This window comes from Pseudopipra pipra, chromosome W (genome assembly GCF_036250125.1).
Source record: "Pseudopipra pipra isolate bDixPip1 chromosome W, bDixPip1.hap1, whole genome shotgun sequence".
Taxonomy (NCBI): domain Eukaryota; kingdom Metazoa; phylum Chordata; class Aves; order Passeriformes; family Pipridae; genus Pseudopipra; species Pseudopipra pipra.
This window is the reverse complement of record NC_087580.1, coordinates 26,702,400-26,722,457: the sequence shown is the minus strand read 5'-3', so window position 1 is coordinate 26,722,457 and position 20,058 is coordinate 26,702,400. Positions and strand designations below refer to the sequence as shown.

The window sequence follows — 20,058 nt, the reverse complement described above, 5'->3', positions numbered from 1 at the left end:
TTTTGTTGTTCCCACAGAAATTCTCAGGGTTCCTTTGCTTCCAGGAGGCCCCACATGTCACAATGGCCCCTGGATTCCATGAGCTTCCCCAGTCTCCAAAGGTTCCTTTAGTTCCATGAGGCCCTGCAGTCCCAAAATGCCCTTTGGATTCTTGGAGATTTCCCATTGTCCCAGGGTCCCTTGTGTTTCAGAAGGAGCTGCAGTGGGTCAGTGGCCCTTTGGTTCTGTGAGCTCTGCAGTGCTCCAAGAATCCTTGGGTTCCAGGAGAGCCTGCAGTTTCACAAGGAGCACTTGAATGCAGGAGGTTCTGCAGGGTCCCAATGGCCCCTGGATTCTGGGAGGTTCAGAAATATCTCAGGGCTCCCTTGGTTCCAGGAGGACACGCATGTCAGCAGGAACCCTTGGTTCCAGGAGGTTTGACAGTGTCCCAGAATTCCTTTGATTTCATGAGGCCCTGGATTGTCCCAATGGCCTCCTGATTCCATCAGCCCCCTCAATGTCCCAATGGTCCCTTGGTTCCATGAGTTTCTGCAGTGTCCCAGGATTCCTTTTGTTCCATGTGGACCTGCAGTGTCACAATGGGCCCTGAATTCCAGGAGGTTTCCCAGGGTGACAGTGCTGCCTTGATTCCATGAGATTGCCCAGTGTCTCAGGGCTCCTTTGTCTCCAGAAGGCCCTGCAGTGTTACAGTGGTCCTTGGTTCCATGAGGTTCCACATGTCCTTGCTGGAACATGCGTGGCTGTAATGCTGCCCTGTCGCTGATAACGTCGGAACGGCCAGAGCGACACAGATATCAGACATAGTCCAGGTGTAAGGTGAACAGGAAGCTGTTTATTGCTCTCAAGTGTTTCTTTTATACTCTTTGTACACTATCGTGCCACAACACAATTGGTCAAAAGTCTCAAGCATAAAAAACTGTAGACACTGCACACACCCTTATTGGTGACACTGAAGACACTGTGCATGCTGTGACATGCTATTGGTGACACTACACACATTTTGATTGGTGACCTTTGGTCTGGGCTGCATTACGTTTGTTCCGTCCGGCATTACAGTAAATATTTCCTAAAAGTTGTTTAAATTCCTCATCACTAATTGCCAGGCTGCTGACAGGTTCTCTGTCAACCCCGACATCAAGTAATGAGTGTTATCTCTTAGGAAAAAACAAGAAAGGGGGAGAAGAACAAATGTTAGACCTTGTGTCTGCTACAATTCACTTTCTTTAGGAACTTAGTCTTATTCCTACTCAAAGACTTGCTATTTATACCAATAACACTCACACACACAAAACTTTGGCTACTGGGGAGAAAAAATATTATTAATAATTTCTCCTGCTTTTGGCAACAGTTTATGGTACTTGTAAACCTTGGAAACTAAACCAACCAACACATGAAGCAACCATGCAGTGGCAGAGCTGACTGCTCTATACTGCAAACAGGAGCCAGCTCTCAGAAATGACTGATCTTCTAGAAAAGTTGTGTGATAACTACAAATTCCAAATGTTAGTGTTAATTCTTGTGCCTATGATACACTGGTAAAAATTTCTGAATTCACTAGAAAAATGTTCACCTTAGGAGTTTATAAGCTAACTCATTGCATAGAGCAGAAAAAGTCACCTGCAGTAACACCTGCTTTCCAGCATGGCCTGCAGTCCCCTCACAGGTAAAAGGATTGGAAGCATTCAGTTTATCAGCTGAAATCATCAGATGACACCACAGCAACCTCCATGTCCTTTGCAAACCTTTTAAGATCTCAAACTTAAGACAATATTCTGCCCTACAAAAATAAAGAAACCCTTTCCAAAATACCCAGTAAAAAAGAAAATTGTATGTCAGGTAACAATATTTTTCAAACCAATGAAGAGTTCCCTCACATATCTGAGAGCAAAGCTGAGCTCATTTAAAAATTATCCTGTATTTTGAACATAGAAAGCACTCTATAAATGATTAATATTATTACTACTGTTCATCATTCCATGCAGAGCTCTCACAGCAAAGTCAAAGGAAATTCTCTGTTACAAACAACAGCAGAGTCACACAAGTCTAAGATCACAGGTATGAGAATGAGATTAAACAATATATAACTATTAAAAATATTGTAAGTGAAGTCAGGTATAATCACAGGTAGCAGATTGAATATTCACATCTGAGTCCTCTACAAAACCTAGATAAGACAGAATTACAAAAACCCTAGAAAAGCAACGTTTTAATTAATTTTTTAAGGGAAGCTCCTTGGATTTACACATTTTTTTTTCAAGTTTTAAATGAGCTGTTAGAACTGAAATGTTATTAAATCTGAAAACCGTTTTCCAGTCTCCCATATTTCCATGATGTGCTCTAAAACGTGTGTGTGCAGCACATTTCAGTCCTGCTCACAGGACATTTTACCACAGATGAGGGATCTGGATTTTCTTCTAATTTGGGGATTCCTATAAACAATCTCTGATTTACTTACAGTACAAGTCCACACAATTCCATGATTTTGGTGTTCACAGAGTGGCACAAAGGGTGTTTTCAGTGATTCTTCTGGTAACACATGACAAACTTATTTTCTGAGGTTTTGTGGAGGGGGGGCAGTTTTGTAAAACTCTTTAGCAACCTGCCTTGTAGCCCAGTTCCTTATTGCTCAAATTCTCCCTGGATGACACCGTGCCACAGCACCAGAGCACCCGGACAGACTCCAGCAGGGTGAAGGTGGAATGGTTTCATGGAGCCTGATGGATTCAGTTTGGATTTCACTGAAGTTTACACAAGCCCCAGACCCTGTTTTAGATACAGCAATGAAGGCAAAACTTCTTATCCTGCCAGAAGAACCACCACATTTCACACATTCCACACACAGAATCCTGCAGGAGCAAAGTTCTTTTGTCTGACATTACTCTGATGGACCCAGGCTGCTCAACCAGCACCAGAAAAATGCATCTACATTCCTTGAACTCAGCTCTTCAATTGTACATCAAACCCTCCTTCTGCACCTTTGTGAAACTGTCCCTGGGTGTGATTTGGGAGCAGATACAACCCAGCATACCTAGATAGCCTCATCTCCTCGGATGGTAAGACTGATGGAGATAGACAACAGGTTAGCAAAGGCATATAGTGCTTTTGGAAAGCTTCATAAAAGAGTTTGGCAAAACAAATACCTGAAGAAAAGTACAAAGATCAGTGTTTACAGAACCATAGTGCTGTCTACTCTATTATACGGATCTGAATCATGGGTCATCTACAGCCACCACCTGCGTCTCCTAGAACACTTCCGACAACGCTGCCTCTGCACAATCCTAAACATCCACTGGTCAGATTATGTGACCAATACATCTGTTCTAGAACAAGCAGCAGTCACAAGTATTGAGGCCATGTTGCTGAGAACACAGCTGCATTGGGCAGGGCACGTCTCCAGGATGAAGGACCAACCACCCCCTCCCTAAGATCTTGCTTTATGGTGAACTTACCACTGGCTGCCGCATGAGAGGAGCCTCGAAGAGAAGATACAAGGACTCCCTGAAACAACATCTCAGCCTTGGCCATATTGATCAAAATATAACTGGTCTACTCTGACCTCCAGTCGGGAGGCCTGGAGACACACCATCTATAACGCTGCTGTCTCCTTTGAGAACGCAGCAGGATCACCCTCGAGGAGAAAAGACAACGCAGAAAGAATCTTGCCTTGCAGAATATACCATCTAAGGAGTCTTTCTGCTGTGCCTTTTGCAATTGGATATGTCTGTCTCGTATTGGTCTCATAAGTCACCAGCGTGCCTGTAACAAACGTGGATAGAGCCTTCCTAAATCATCGTTTGCAACGCCTCGCCATGATGATGATGAGCTGGAGCAAGGTGGGGGGGGATGTGTCACTTCTCTATGACATCACATGCTCCCTGTGACATCACACCTCCCCTATGACATCACATCCATCATATGATATCACATCTCTCCTGTGATATCATATCATCCCTGTGACGTCACATCCTCCCTGTGACATCCCAGCTCTCCTGTGACATCACATCCTTCCTGTGACATCACACCTGTCTGTGACATCACATCTCTCCTATGACGTCACATACACCATATGACATCACACCCTTCCTGTGACATCACAGCTCCCCTGTGACATCATAGCTGATGTAACATCCATCATATAACATCACATCTCTCCTGTAATACCATATCATCCCTGTGACATCACACATTCCCTGTGACATCACATCCTCCATGTGACATCACATCCTTCATGTGACATCACCACTCCCCTATGATGTCACATCCATCATATCACATCTCTCCTGTGATATCATATAATCTCTGTGACATCATATCATCTCTGTGACATCACATCCTCCCCATGACATCACAGCTCCTCTGTGACATCACATCCTCCCTGTGACATCAGAGCTGACATCATGTCCATCATATGACGTCACAACCTTCCTGTGACATCGCATCACCTCTATGACATCACATCCATCATATGGCATCACACCTCTCATGTGATATCATATAATCCCTGTGACGTCACATCCTCCCCTGTGACATCACATTGTCCCTGCAACATCAAAGCTCCCCTATGACATCACATCCTTGCTATGCAATCACATCACCCTTATGACATTACACCTCCCTTGTGACATCACAGCTCCCCTGTGACATCACACCTAACCTGTGACATCACATCCGTCCCTGTAACATCACACGTCTCCTGTGACTTCACATCCTTCCTGTGACATCACATCTGTCCTAGGATGTCACATCCATCATATGACAACACATCTCTTCTGTGATATTCTATCATCCCTGTGACATCACGTCTTCTCCTCTGACATCACATCCTCTCCATGACATCACACCTCCCCGATGACATCACATCCTCCAATCTGATATCACATCCTCCCTGTGACATCACAATATCCCCTGTGACATCACATCCTTGTTGTGACATCACATCTCCCCATGACATCACATCTCCCCTATGACATCACATTCTCCCTGTGACATCACAGCTCCCCTATGACAACACACCATCACATCACAGCCCCCTGTGACACCACAGCTGACATCTGTCCATCATATGACATCACATCCTTCCTGTGACATCACATCTCTTCTATGACATCAGATCCATCATATGACATCACAACTCTCCTGTGATATATCATTCTTCTGACGTTACGTCCTCCCCTGTGACATCACACCTTCCCTATGACATCACACCTCCATGTGACATCAAAGGTGACGTCACATCCATCATATGACATCACATCTCTCCTGTGAAATCATATCATCCCTGTGACATCACATCCTCCCTGTGACATCACAGATGCCTTATGACATCACATCCCCCGTAACATCACATTCTTCCTGGGACATCACATCTCACCTATGATGTCACATTCATCATATGACATAACATCTCATAGAAATATCACAACTCCCCATGACATCGCAGCCTCCTGTGACATCACAGCTGACGTCACACCCATCGTTTGACATCACATCCTTCTCAAGACATCACATCTCCCCTGTGACATCACAGTTCCACTGTGACATCACACCTGCCCTGTGACATCACATCTCCCCTATGAGGTCACATCCATCATTTGACATCACACCTCTCCTGTGATATCATAGCATTCCTCTGACATCAAACCTGCCCCATGACATCAGATACTTCCTGTAACATCATAGCCCCCCCATGACGTCACATCCATCACATGACATCATGTCTCTCCTGTGATATCATATCATCCCTGTGACTTCACAGCTCCCCTGTGACATCACACCCTCCCCTGTGACATCACACATCTCCTGTGACATCACATCTCCCCCATGACATCACATCCATGATATGAAAACACATCCTTCCCGTGACATCACAGCTCCCCTATGACATTACCTCCTCCCCTGTGACATCACACCTCTCCTATGACATCACATCCTCCCCGTGTCATCACATCCTTCCTATGACATCATATCTCCCCTATGACATCACAACCATCATATGACATCACATATCCCTTGTGATATCACATCCTTATTGTGACATCAATGCTCCTCTATGACATCACATCCATCATATGACATCACATCCTTTCTGTGACATCACATTTCCTCTATGACAGCACACCTCCCCATGACATCACATGTCCCCTATGACATCAGATCTCCCCTGTGATGTCACAACCATCATATGACATCACACCTCTCCGGTGATATCATATCATCCCTATGATGTCACATCCTCCTCTGTGACATCACATCCTCCCCATGACATCACAAAACAACCATATGACATCACATCCTTCCTGTGACATCATAGCTCCCTCATGACGTCGCATCCATCATCTGACATCACATCTCCCTTGTGACATCACGTCCACCCTTTGACATCACAATGTCCCCTGTGACATCACATCCTTCCTGTGGCATCACATATCCTCTATGAAGTCACATCCATCATATGACATCACATCTCTCCTGTGATATCATATCATCCCTCACCTGATGCAACTTAAGGCCTTTTCCTCTCTTCCTGTCACTAAAGGCTTTGCAGAAGAGACTGACTCCCACACCCACTAAAACCTCCTTTCAGGTCATTGCAGAGAGCAATGAGGTCCCCCCTGAGCCTCCCCTTCTCCACACTCAACAAGCCCAGTTCCCTCAGCCGTCCCTCAGCAGACATGTTTTCCAGAGCCTTCCCCAGCTCCGTTCCCTTCTCTGGACACGCTCCAGCCCCTCAAGGGCCTTTTGGCACTGAGGGGCCAGAACTGGACACAGCACTCCAGCTGGGGCCTCCCCAGTGCCCAGCACAGAGGGGCAATCAGTTCTCTGCTCCTGCTGGCCACACTCTTCTCCACAAAGGCCACGATGCCCTTGGCCTTCTTGCCCCCCTGGGCACACTCTGCCTCATATCCAGCCCCTGTCAAGCAGCACCCCCAAGTCCCTTCCTGCTGAGCAGCTCTCCAGCCCCTCTGTCCCCAGCCTGGAGCGTTCCAGGGGGTTGTTGGGACCCAAGGGCAGGCCCTGACACTTGGCCTTATTGATCCAGCCTGTCCAGAGCCCTCTGCAGAGCCTTCCTGCCCTCCAGCACATCCAAAATCAAACACAACATGGTGTTATCCATGACTTTCCGGAGGGGGCACTCGATCCCCTGGCCCATATCATCCAGAATCACCCAGATCATCCAGAAGCAGCCCCAACCCTGAGCCCTTGGGAACCCCACGAGTGACTGGCCCCACCTGGATTTCCTTCCATTCCCCACCACTCCCTGGCCCATCAGCCACTTTGTCACCCAGCAAACAGTTCCCTGGGCAAGCCATGAGCAGCCAGTTTGTGCAGGAGATGCTGGGGGAGATGGTGCCAAAGGCTTTCTGGAATTCCACAGAGACACATCCCAGCCTTTCCCTCAGCTGCTGAGCGGGTCCTTTGTCAGAGAAGGAGATGAGGTTGGTCAGGCAGGACCTGCCTTTCCCAACCCCACACTGGCTGGGCCTGATCCCCTGGTTGTCCTGCCCGTGCCATGGGGTGGTACTGAGGAGGATCTGCTGCATGGACTTCCCTGGTCCTGAGGTCAATGGGACAGGCCAGGAGTTCCCCAGATGCTCCTTTTGGCCCTTCCTGTGCATGGGCATCCCATGTGCTTGTTGCCAGTCAGCTGGGACTTGTGCAGTTGTGCAGCACTGCTGGGGAATGAGTGAGAGTGGCTTGGCCAGCTCTTTCTCCAGCTCCCTCAGGACTCTTGGCTGTATCCCATGTGGGCCCAGGCACTTGGGGGGGTCTCACTGGCAGAGCAGGTCACTGACCATTTCCTCCTGCATTGTGGGGGCTTCACTCAGCTCCCCATCACCAGCTTCCAGCCAAAGCCTGCCTGCCAGGTGTCCAAGGGGTCAGTTCTGCTGCCCCCTCCTTCCTTCCCCCACAATGGAAAACTCCCTCATTTTGGGTCCCTGTGCCCCAGATGGTTCCAACCACCACCTCACCCACCAGTCCCACAATCATGGAATGCTTTGGCTTCGGAGGGGCCTTCAAGAGCATCTCAACATCCTCATAGAAAAGAATTCCTTCCTACTATTTCCTCCAACCCTTCCCTCTATGCATGTGAAGCCACTGCCCCTTGTCCTGTCACTCCAGGCCCTTGTCCAAACTCTCTCCATCTTTCTGGTTGGCTCCCTTCAGGCACTGGAAAACCACAATTAGGTCAGCCCAAAGCCTTCTCTTCTCCATCTTCAACAATCCCAGTTTTCTCAGGCCTGAGATATTTCTGAACCTCCCAGAATCCAGGGGCCATTGGGACCCTGCAGAACCTCCTGCATTCAAGTGCTCCTTGTGAAACTGCAGGCTCTCCTGGAACCCAAGGATTCCTGGAACACTGCAGAGCTGACGGAACCAAGGAGCCACTGTCCCACTGCAGCTCCTTCTGAAGCACAAGGGACCCTGGGACAATGGGAAATCTCCGAGAATCCAAAGGGCATTTGGGGACTGCAGGGTCTCGTGGAACTAAAGGAACCTTTGGAGACTGGGGAAGCTCATGGAATCAAGGGGCCATTGTGACATGTGGGGCCTCCTGGAAGCAAAGGAACCCTGAGATTTTTTGTGGGAAAAAGTTAAGGCAGCAGCAGCTGCATTCAGTTAATCAGGATCCAAAAGGAGTGTTTTGGCCTTGACTGGTGTTTTCCATCCAGAGAGTGCTGTTTGCCAAAGTGGAAACCACTTGGAACACTCTGCATGGTAGCCTGTGTTTTTCTCTGGTGGCTGAACACAGCCAGCACATGAGGGGAGGGGAATGTGTGGGATCAGGGCACTGCTTTGGGGCCATGCTGGGAATTTCAGTGGACTAAAAGACAAAGCCCAGGTGCTGTTTCCAAAGGAAACCCAATGAAAGGGGGACGCCGGAAAGATGGGAGGACAAGTCCCAAAATGGAACTCTGTGTGTGCAGCCTCATTTTCTCCTTCAGTGCCCACAGGAGAGGGGGCAAAAAGTATTGGTTGGGACCCCAAAACTGTTTTGGGGGAAAATTGGAGATTGAGGGGACAATGGGAAAGTGGGAGGAACAGGGAAAAGGGTGGAAAAGGAGGGATAGTCTGGCAGGTCCCACAGTCCTATGGGGGTCTTTGGGCACAAGGGGGTTAGGAAATGGGGGGGCAGGCCTTGAGCTTCCAACTTCCTGTGGTGTGCTGGGGGCTGCTGGATCCTATCTCAGCCTTGGATCATGCCAACAGTTTCAGTTTAGAGTAATTACAGAGGTGTGACAGAATCACTTTTGTCCTCCAGGTTTTACTGATGGCAAATCAGATCTATTGATACAAATGAATTACTTAGGGTTACAAATGATCAGACAAAAGATTTTCATCATAATTATTTACTGCACAAAATACACACTAAAACTACCAGGAGTACAGGATAAGAGAGGACAGTGCTATACACTAAAGCAATTGTTGAAGCAATTCTACTCAAGCTGCCACAAAAGCAATAATTCTTAGAGATGGATAAAACTTCCCCAGACCAACGCTTGTGGGGAGATCTCTGCTCTCAACCTCCAGCACTGACCATGGGGGGTCCCCAGCCAAGGCAGGAATCTCCAAACATCCTCCAGGAAGGATTCTGTTGAAAGAACCTGCCCCTGGGAAAGGGGACTGGCCGTTTCTGGTCAAAAGTGATGGAGTGACAGCCACTGGACTCCAGGGGTTGCCTCACAATCAGGGGCTTCATTCAGGGTGGAAGCAGCGGCCGAAGCTCTTCCCACGGTTGGGAAACTGGTAGGGTTTCTCTTTCTCTTACCGGTGGGTCCGCTGGTGTTTGGTCAAATTAGAGCTGTCGGTGAAGCTCTTCCCACACTCCCCACACTTGTAGGGCCTTTCCCCGGTGTGGATGCGCCGGTGGGTGACGAGGTTGGAGTTCTGCTTGAAGCCCTTCCCGCAGTCGGTGCAGCGGAAGGGCCTCTCATCCGTGTGCGTCCGCTGGTGCAGGAGGAGACTGGAGCTGGTCTGAAACCTCTTTCCACATTCCAAGCACTTGTAGGGCCTCTCCCCTGTGTGAATGCGCCGGTGGGTGACGAGGTCGGAGTTCTGGATGAAGTCCTTCCCACAGTCGGTGCAGCGGAAGGGCCTCTCATCCGTGTGCGTCTGCTGGTGCCTGAGGAGACTGGAGCTGGTGTGAAACCCCTTTCCACACTCCAAGCACTTGTAGGGCCGTTCCCCAGTGTGGATGCGTTGGTGCGTGAGGAGATCAGAGCTGTCCCTGAAGCTCTTCCCACACTCCCCACACGTGTAGGGCTGTTCCCCTGTGTGGATCTGCTGGTGTCGTATCAGGTGGAAGCTCCTCCTGAAACTCTTCCCACATTCCAAGCACTTGAAGGGCTTTTTTCTAGAGGGAGGTTGCCTCTGGACTACGAGGTCAGAGGTCCTGCGGAAGCTCTGTCTGCCTTCCTGGCACAGGCTGGCTCTTTCCTCCTCAGAGCACCCTGGGATGGCTTTGGAGCCCCTCCTGCGGGGGGATCTCCGGCCCTTTTCCTCCCCGCTGCCTTCCTGCGCCGGGGAGCCCTTCAAAACGGCCTCTCCCACCAGGGTCTCACGGGGGGATTTGTCCTCCGGGCTCTCCATCCTCAGCTCGGGGCCTGGGGCAGGAAGCAAGAAGGACAGGGAGGGGATTTGCCTCCGGCCCACAGGGAAGGCCAAGGACATCCCCCCAACTCCGGCCCCGGCAGGACGGCGGCGCCAGCGGGGTTGTCCTGCAGCCGGGGCCATGCTCGGCTGACAGAGCCAGCACAACACCCGCCCAAAGGGACACTGACTTCCTCCTCACCTGCCTGGGGGGCCCAAGGCATCTTCCTCTTCCTCGCAGCCTCCTCCTCCATCCGCCCAAGCTTTGGGAAGGACAAATCCTGATGGGGGGAAAACAAGGGCTGAGCGCGTTGGCTTGGGGGTTCCTCCTGCCCAAGTCCATCTCTAGAACTCACGAGGCATCCTGTGACCATAAAAACCTCCAAAACACCAAGATTCAGCCCAGAAAAACCCAAACCATCACAATTCAGACAAAAACTCCTCAGAAATAAGAAGACCCTCACCCACCCAAACTGCAAAAAGTTGAGATTCAGCTAAAAAAATACTCCAAAATATGAAGATTAGACCAAAAAAACTCTCCCAAAAACAAACTGGGGTGTGGGGGCAGCCTGGGAAACCAGGGCTTTGCTCCCTCGGCTCTGCAGGGGCTTCCCAGGGGCTCTCAGCCTCCTTTGGGCATCCCCTACTCCAGCGTGGGCACCTCCCGGGCTGCAGGGGGGTCTCTGCTCCATCCTGGACTCATCCACAGGTCACAGGCCCTTCCGCTCAGGGTCACCCAGAGCTCCAGCTGGTTCCGTGGAGCAGTGATCCTCTGGCCTTCTGCCAGTGCAGGGACCTTGCTAGGGCTGTTCCTCGAGGTTCTCTGGCCCCCTGCCAGCCCAGGGCTGTTTCTCCAAACCACCAAACCACATGTGCCAAACGCCCTGGTTGGTCAGTGCCGGCTGGGGGAGCGGGCACTCAGTGAGGGGATGAGAAAACTGCACCCGGGGCTGGGCTGAAAGAGGCTTCAGCACCACTTCTGATGGCCCACGGGCAGCATCTGGCTTCTTCCAAACAGAGAGATGGCACTTGTTCCTCTGCAGGGAGTCAAGGGCAGCAGGGTGACTCCTGCATGGATGGAGTGGCAGAGGATCCCTTGGGTCCCCAGGATGGATCAGCACTCAGGGATACAAACTGACCTTGGGCTCAGGATGCAGCTGCCAGCACAGATTTCCCTGCAAAGTCTGCAGTGAGTCAAGCTCTGCACAGGAGATTGTGCCCCATGGATGGGACTGAAGAGGCTCCCTCAGGTCCCCAGAAGGAATCAGGAACCAGCAAAAGACACAAAAGGCCCCCCCAAAGAGTTCTGTGGGAGTGTCCTGTAGGGAGGGGACAGTGTCACCCCACCAGGGCGGGGCTGGCAAGTGGGAGGCTGCTCCAGGGCTCTGCAAGAGGCCTCCTGCTCTGCTCAGCCCCACCACTGCCTGGTACCAACACCCCCGGCTGCCCCCGGCCCTGGGCAGCTCTGCTGCCACAGGCTGTGCCCTCACCGTGGCCCTGCAATGGCCCTGCCTGTCCCTCACCCGTGGCCCTGCCCGTGGCCCTGTCCCTTGGCTCTCTCTCTGCCAGCTCAGTGTGGGGCACACGGGCTGGGGGTCCCTCCCAAGCCCCCCGGGCAGCCGGCGTTGGCTGGGGGGATGTGAGGGCTGGGCCTGCTCAGCACAGCCCCGGCCTCGTGCCCAGCGCCTCTTTCCTGACCCACACAAGAGCTTCCCGGCCCCCCCAGGGCTCCCCTGCTGCTGCCTCTGCTCCTGGCCCTGCCTTTGCTGCTCCCTTGGCTGGGGCAGTGGCTGCAGGGGGGGGATGGCAGCAGCTTCAGCTCCACGGCACTTCCTGGGGGGAGCTCAGCCCGGGGGGGGACGGGCAGGGACCTGATGGGGATGGACAGGGGCCCAGCAGGGACAGACAGGGCCTGCAGGGGAAGGCACAGGGACAACCTGGACCCCCACACTGCCAGGGCTGTCTCTGCTCCTCCTTGCAGGCTCCGTGGCCAGGCACAGTTTGTGTTCCTGGGTGCCCACCATCTCAGCACTTGGAGACGCTCAAATCAGCGCCCGCAGCTCTGCAGCAAAGCCCCAGCTCACCTGGCACACAGGGGATGGAGACAACACCTGCTCGGGGATGGGCACCTTCGCCTCTTCCCCACCACGGGGCTCTCCTTCCTCAGCAGCACCTCTGCCTTGCACTTATTCTCAGCCTCACCTCAGGGACAGCTCTGGGCTCACCTCCGCGCCACTTCTCAGCCTCACCTCAGGGCCTGGGCTCAAGGACAGGAACCTGCAGGGAGGGGACATCATGGGCAAGCTGAGGGCTGCCTGCTTGCACTGGCCTCTGGGCTTCCTTCTCCTTTTACAACCAGCCCACAACTTAGCCTGCTTTTCTAACATCACACATTTACAGACTAACCTTGGAGATAGATATGGACAGACATCTCTATCACCCTGGGGATAGAGCCTCAAGCATGTGCTGCCACAGGAATGGCAATCAGAGAATCACAGAATCAGCCACGTTGGAAAAGACCTCCGAGAACATCAAGTCCAATCCTGGATCCAACCCCGCCGTGCTTCCCAGACCATGGCACTGATGCCACATCCACTCTCACCTTCAACACCTCCAGGGACGCTGACTCCACCCCCTCCCTGCCCAGCCCATTCCAAGGCCTGATTACTCTCTCCGAAAAAACTTGCTTCCTAATATCCAACCTAAACCTCCCCTGGCACAGCTCAAGACCCAGCCCTCTTTTCCTACTGCTGCTTCCTGGCACAACAGCCCCACCCCCACCTGGCTCCAACCTCCTGGCAGGGACTTGCAGACAGTCAGGAGGTCTCCCCTGAGCCTCCTCTTCTCCAGCCTCAACACCCCCAGCTCCCTCAGCCTCTCCTCACACCACTTGTGCTCCACTCCCTTCCCCAGCCTCACTGCTCTTCTCTGCACCTGCTCCAGCCCCTCCAGGGCCTTCCTCAACTCAGGGGCCCAGAGTTGGACACAGCACTCCAGGGGTGGCCTCACCAGCGCTCAGTCCAGCCCAACAATCACTTCCCTGCTCCTGCTGACACACTCTTCCTCACACAGGCCACCATCCACTGGCCCTCTTGGCCACCTGGCCACACTCTGCCTCCTCTTCAGCTGCCTGTCCATCCACACTCCCAGCTCCCTTTCTGCCTGCCTGCTCTCCAGACACTCTGGCCCCAGCCCAGGGGGCTGACGGGGCTTCTTGTGGCCAAAGGGCAGGACCCGGCCCTTGGCCTGCTGGAACCTCATCCCCTTGCAATCAGCCCATGGATCCAGCTGGGCCAGGTCCCTCTGCAGAGCCCTCCTGCCTTCCAGCACATCAACACACCCCCAGCTTGGTGTCACCTGCACATTTGCTGATGAAATGCCTGGTTCTGCAGCAGCTGCAGATGCTCAAGGGGCAGCAGGACCAAGTCAGGGGCCTGGGGGGGCCTGGGGGGCTTTGGGGTGCGGGAGGGTCCTGGGGGAGCTGGGGAGGGGCTTTGGGCATTGGGGGTACAAACCAGCACAGACCAGGACAGACCAGTACCTCCTCACTGCTCCCCAGATCTCTCCTGGAGCTGGGCCACGTTGTCCTGGGACACCTGAGCCCCCCCAGTGCCCTCCCAGTACAGCCCAGTTCCCCCAGTATAGCCCACTGTGTTCCTGTCCCAGGGTGCCGGGTGATCCCTCTCTGGGGGGGTTGGAAGGGATTTGAGGGGAGGCTGGGAGAGATTTGGGGGGGGTGGTTGGATAGGAATTTGAGGGGGTTTGGGGTGCTTTGGATGCATTTAGGGGAGTTAAAAGGTGTGTTCAGAGGGCAAAGGGATCTGTAGGGGGAGGGGATTAAAAGGAAAATGGGGGTTGGTAGAAATTTTGGGGGGGTTAATGATGTCTAGGGGGAAAGAGGAGGAGCAGCACCACGAGCAGGTGAGTCCTGATACCCCCCTGGGGTTCCCAAGACCTTCTTGGTGTCCCTAATTCCCCCCTTAACACCCTGAGACCCCCCTGGTGTCTCCAATGTCCCCAGAGCCTCTCCATGCCCATAATTCCTCCTAATTCCACTGTCCACATACCCCACCCCACTGTCCCCAAACCCAATCCCTGATGTTCCCAACCTTCCATCTCATCCCAGGAGCCCCCACTGGACCCTCTGACACCAAAATCATCCCCCCTCCCTGCCACAGTCACAGAAATGCCAAGGGCATCTGGGGACACACTGGCGACAGTTGAGGGGCTTTGGGGGGCACTGGGTGATTACTGGGGGATACTGGGACACACTGGGGGGAACCAGGGGGCACTGGGAGGGACTGGGGGGTTACTGAGGGACACTGGGAGGGCACTGGGAGGGCCTGGGGACGAACTGGGGCACACTGGGGGGCACTGGCAGAGAACTGGGAAGTTATTGGGGGATACCAGGACACACGGGAGGACACTGCGGGGTTACTGGACTATACTGAGGGTCACTGGGAGGTTATTGGGATATACTGGGGGCACTGGGATCCCCTTACCCAGATGTAGTATATCTACACCCACCGATTTTGGGGACCATCCCTAGGACCCCTCCCCTGGGGGCTGGGGGACCCCCCAAACCCACTGCTGGCTTTAGAGGACTCCACAAAATCCCCTCAAAACTCCTGAAATCCTCTCATAAATCCACCCCAGGACCCATCGAAACCTCCTCAGGGACCCCCCAACTCCCCTAAGAGACCTCATTCCCCCCCCGGACCCCTTAAACCCTTTCAGTGACCCGCAAAACACACCTGGGACCCCTCAAGCCCATTCAGGGATCCCCCCAGTCCCTCTAAGGGAGACTCAAAGCCGTCTGGAACCACCTACAGACCACAAAAACTGCTGCAAACGTCCCCGCAAAACCCACCCAAGACTCCCAAACCCTCTCAGAAATCCCCCAAGCCCACCTGTGACCCCTAATCTCCTCGGAAACCAAAACTACCTCAGGGACTCCCAAACCCCTTCAGCGACCTTCAACCTCCCCCCCCCCCCCCCGAGTCCCCTCAGGACACCGAACCCGCTCAGGGACCCCTCAAAATCTCCTCGGGAACCCCTGAACTCCTCTGCTAAGCCCTCCCGAGCCCTCCAGCCTTTCCACCCCCAGCCGCGCTCCCCGCAGCCCCCGAGGGGATCCCCAGACCCCGCTCCCCCCGCAGACCCCCCCAGCTCACACACCCAAGCGCAGCTTTTCCCGGGGCCGCCGCCCCCGAATCCCCCACGCGCCAAAGATGGCGCCCTTCGCGCGCTGCGGATGGAGACACCCCCGCCGCAGCCAATCAGCGCGCGGCCACGCCCCCTGCCCGCCCTCCGCCCCGCCCCCGCCTCGCGCGGGGCACCCCGGGAGATTCCCCAGTCAGTGCCCGGGAACAGCCCCGGCAGCGCAGCCCCCAAGGGCACACGATGGGCTGTGGGCTGGACAGGACCCTCCTCAGCCTGGGCAGCAGGGCTGCAGGGGGGGATTCCCTGACCCTCCCCACATGGGCCCTTCCTGCCCAACAGCTCCTGCTCCAAAGGGCTCCCACACACCCTGGGCCATTTGTCCCACTTGGCCACTGGAGCTGCCCCAGGGCATCTCTGGGCAGTGGCCAGCTCTGGGACTGCTCTGGCAAGTCATGGCCTGAAGCCACGAGTGTGGAATTTAGGAGACACTTGAAACCTCTGGAGAACAGAATTCTTGGTAATTGCCGAAGGCTTCCTGGCCAGCATTGCCAGACTTTTGATTTTTTTTTTTTTAATCTCAACAATTTTTCTCCACTTGTTTTCATTGACAACACCTTCTATATATTCTATTAAGCTGATTCTTTCATTGTCTACATGAATAGTTTTGTGCAGCTACTTATCAAAGTAAATATCCCACCAGTGAGTCAGTTATGGAAACCTGGCTCAGAGGAAGCTGCTGATTTTTGGGGCACCTTTCATCTCTCTAATTTTGCCTCTTTTCTTCTTCCTCTCCCTATTTTTGTCTTGAAAAAGCTCTCCAGGATGTGTGTGCCTGGGAGTGTTTTCACACTCTGAGCTGTGCCCTGTGCCATGGGACAGGGGACAAATGCACCTTCCAGAGAAATCTGCCCCTCCTGCTCACAGAAGCCCTCTGAGTGCCCAGGTGAGATGGTGCCCAGGCTGCTTTGCTGGTGTGGAATGAAAGGGCCAGGCCAGAAAGGCAGAGGAGGGTGATGGAGGAGACAGGGCCATTTGCAGGGGATGTGTGCGAGGCTGGGGAGATGAATGTCCCTGGGCCAGTGAAGGCTGTTCCTGGAGTCACCCCAGAAGTGTCAGGGCTCTGACAGGGCTCCAGAGGGCATCCTCAGTGCCCCTCCTCCCTCCACTTTTGGGGGGTCCCACTCCCCTCCCACTCAGTTTGGGGTCCCACCACCCCTTCTGTCCTCTCTGACCCCCCTTTTCCCACTGACCGCCCCCTTCCCACCACCCACTCACCCGAGAGCTCCTCGCCCGCAGCCGGGGGGGCTCCCAGCACCACCAGTGCCCAGAGAAGTCCCCCCAGAGAAGGGGTTGGGTGGGGTCCTGGGTGGGCTTTGAGTATGTTTAGGCAGTCCTGCAGAGCCTGTGTGGAGGTTTAGGGGGTTCCCAGCACCTTTCAAAGTGTGCTGGGTGCCTTATTGAGAGGTTAGTTCCCTCCCAGAGCCCCCCCAGAGCGGGCTGACAGGGGGGAACACAGGGGGGTCCCCATTCCCGATCCATCCCGGGGCCTGTTCTGCTCCCCCCAAACTCAGCTGCACCCCTTGGGATTCCCCCAAGCCCCTGCCCCACTGCCCCCCAATAACCGGGACTGGGGAGAACTGGGAAGCTTTCCTGGGATCAGGAGTGGCAGCAGGGGAGGGGGGGACACACGACCCCCCCAAAATCCTCACAGGGACAGGAGGGGTCCAGGCTGGGCCCGAGGCCCTGGGGAGGGGCTGCGGCCGCCGCCGGCTCAGGAGCTCTGTGGGGAGAGAAAAGGGGGTGACACCGGGGTGGGGGGTCCCCGGGGGGGCACAGACGCTCTGGGGGGACACACGACCCCCTGGGACCCCCCTCACCTTCTGGCGCAGGTAGAAGCCGAGCCCCAGCGCCAGGGAGACGAAGGCCAAGAGGAAGCCCCCGGCCCCTCCTTGGCAGCAATTGCTCAGGCTGCTGGAGCCCGGCAGGGCCGGGGCCGCCGGCGGTGTCCGATCCCGGCAGGAAGCGGGGAGGGCCCCGGGGAGCGGCGGCGGCGGGCGGGGCCCTGGGGGAGCCGCCCCGAGGGGTCCCCGCCGCCCGTGGCACTGAAGGAGCCGCCCCGGGACGGGCCCTGGCGGGGGTCGCCAGAGAGGGGGGGCGAGCTCGGAACGGAATCAGCTCCGGAGAATAAACCAAGGAAAACCAAAGGGCCGCGCCGGGGGAGTCTGCGCCGCCCCGGAGCTAAAAGAGCTGCCCCGCGGGACGGGCGAGGAGGGGCGGCGGTGAAACAGTCGCCCGGGGTGTGGCGAGGGAGACAGGAATGGGATAAAAGAGAGAGAATAGAGAGAGAAATCGCTTTGTTTCCCCCCTCCCTCCCCACCCCAGCTCCCTTTTGTATACAGATAAAACCAGAGATCAGCATGTGCTTCTATTTCCCCTTTTCCCCTCAGGGGAACAAAAAACAAAAAAGAAAACCTTGGGAAAGAGGGGGGAAAGCCAACATTGGAAAACTATCTTGTCTGAGATAAGGTGTGCTGCCAAAGGAAACGCTGACACCAGAGGTGCCCCAGCGGCAGCAGAGCCCCCACCCTGCCCACTCCCACACTTCAGCTCAACATTGGGGTTTTCCCCTCCCTGGCACTGCGCAGTCCAGCCCCTCCCTGGTCCCCCCATCTCCCTGCCCCTGCCCCAGCCCAGCAGAGCAGCACACTCAGGTCTGGCCCTGCCGCAGGACATGGAGGCCATGGAGCTCAGGGACAGGCCCTCTGGGTCTGCAATGCTCAGCACATCATCAGCTCAGGCAGCTCCTGCAGCCCCAGGGCCAGCCCCGCTCCCCAGCCCAGCAGCAGAGAATCGGCCCCGGGCTCCTCAGGCCCCATTTGCCATCTCCAGGGGCACTGGCCACCACCAGCACCAGCTGGAGCAGCCTCAGCCCCTCAACCCCCACAGTGGGACCCTGAGGGCAGCACACGGACTCCAGGGAGAAACCAGCAAGGCAAGGACCCTCTGGAGAGTCTGCTCCTTGGCCTTGTTCTTGAGAGCCCTGGAGAAGAAGAGCTGAGGCTTCAGGCTGTGCCCGGAGCAAATGGAGCCCCTTGTGTGGTGGAAAGAGTGCAGTGGAGCCCAGCTCATGCCAGCAGTGCCATGGCCACAGGACTGACCCAGCCCAGCCCAGGGACCAAGGACCAGAGCACTGAGGCCTCCCCCGAGGCCCAGAAGGGGAGGGTGGCAGGAGAAAAAGAGCAGCTCTCAACAGGCCAAATGCTGCTGCTCCCTGGCACTGCTGCTGTGCTGGGACTCTCTTTCCCTGCCCCTCTGCACACAGGCACTGCCCTGCCAGACTCATCAGAGGTCTCAGAAGGTTGAACTCACAAAAACAAGTCACTGAAGGATCCCTGACTTTGTTTCAATGCATTCCTCATTTACACAGACTCTGGGTCAAATTCAAGATGTAGACAGTGAACTAGACATGGGATGAATAATCAATATTCACTGGACACAACTTTATCCCAGGAGAAAACCCACATGAAAACCCTAACCCAGCACCACAAAACCCTGAGCAGGCAGGCTGGAACAAGGAGTCCCATTCTGAATGCTATGGAAGAGAAAACAGGCCGTTTGCTCCTAAGAAATTCAATATATGCTAAAGAGATATAAAAAGACGTTAAAAGCTTTCAGAAATAAAAGTGCTTCAGAAGCTAGATTTTTATATTGCCAAGTGGGGTTTTGCCAGATTATAAAGTTGACTGAAATACCAGGATACTGCATTTTGGAAGCAGCAGCAGCTCACATATTGCCTTGTATTACTTGCTGAAGTGTGTTGCTGATTCCAAAGCTGGACTATCATCAGCTGTGGGGGAGAGTAGATAAATAAATAAATAAAAATTGGCATTCCCTACCAACCCTGCTGCCTTGAAGCACTCTTTACAAGTGCAGCCTCCACAGGAAAAAAAAGTTAAGACCACTTTATTTTGATTTAAGTGCTTTCCCCAGGCAGGAACTTTTATTTCAGTTAGAATCTTTGAACCATTACATTTTCAGTGAGGCATTTTTATATTTACAGTTGACATCTTCATAGAAGAATGAAACCTTTGAGCAACAGCTCTAAGGCATGAAGGTTGCCTGCAGTAAATACTTAAATTATTTTACATCCCAGTGGAGCCTGTTGTTTTTAGCTAAAATTTAATAAACCTTAAATCAATGACCTTTCTTTCACTGAAAGCCTGCACTTTGGAAAACTAACTTTCCCAAGAAACATATTTGGGTGAATAAATGCCAAACAAAGGGCTATTGAAATCTAAACATTTT

At 53.8% G+C, this 20,058-nt stretch overlaps 1 protein-coding gene and 1 pseudogene across 1 annotated transcript in view; one reads left to right on the top strand and one right to left on the bottom strand.

Annotated features, from left to right (window-relative positions):
• Window positions 1-20,058, bottom strand: part of LOC135405598 (zinc finger protein 850-like) — a 598,288-nt pseudogene that overhangs the window by 201,276 nt on the left and 376,954 nt on the right.
• Window positions 1-20,058, top strand: part of LOC135405256 (zinc finger protein 260-like) — an 88,863-nt gene that overhangs the window by 2,325 nt on the left and 66,480 nt on the right. The gene's annotated exons all lie outside the window — the stretch shown is intronic.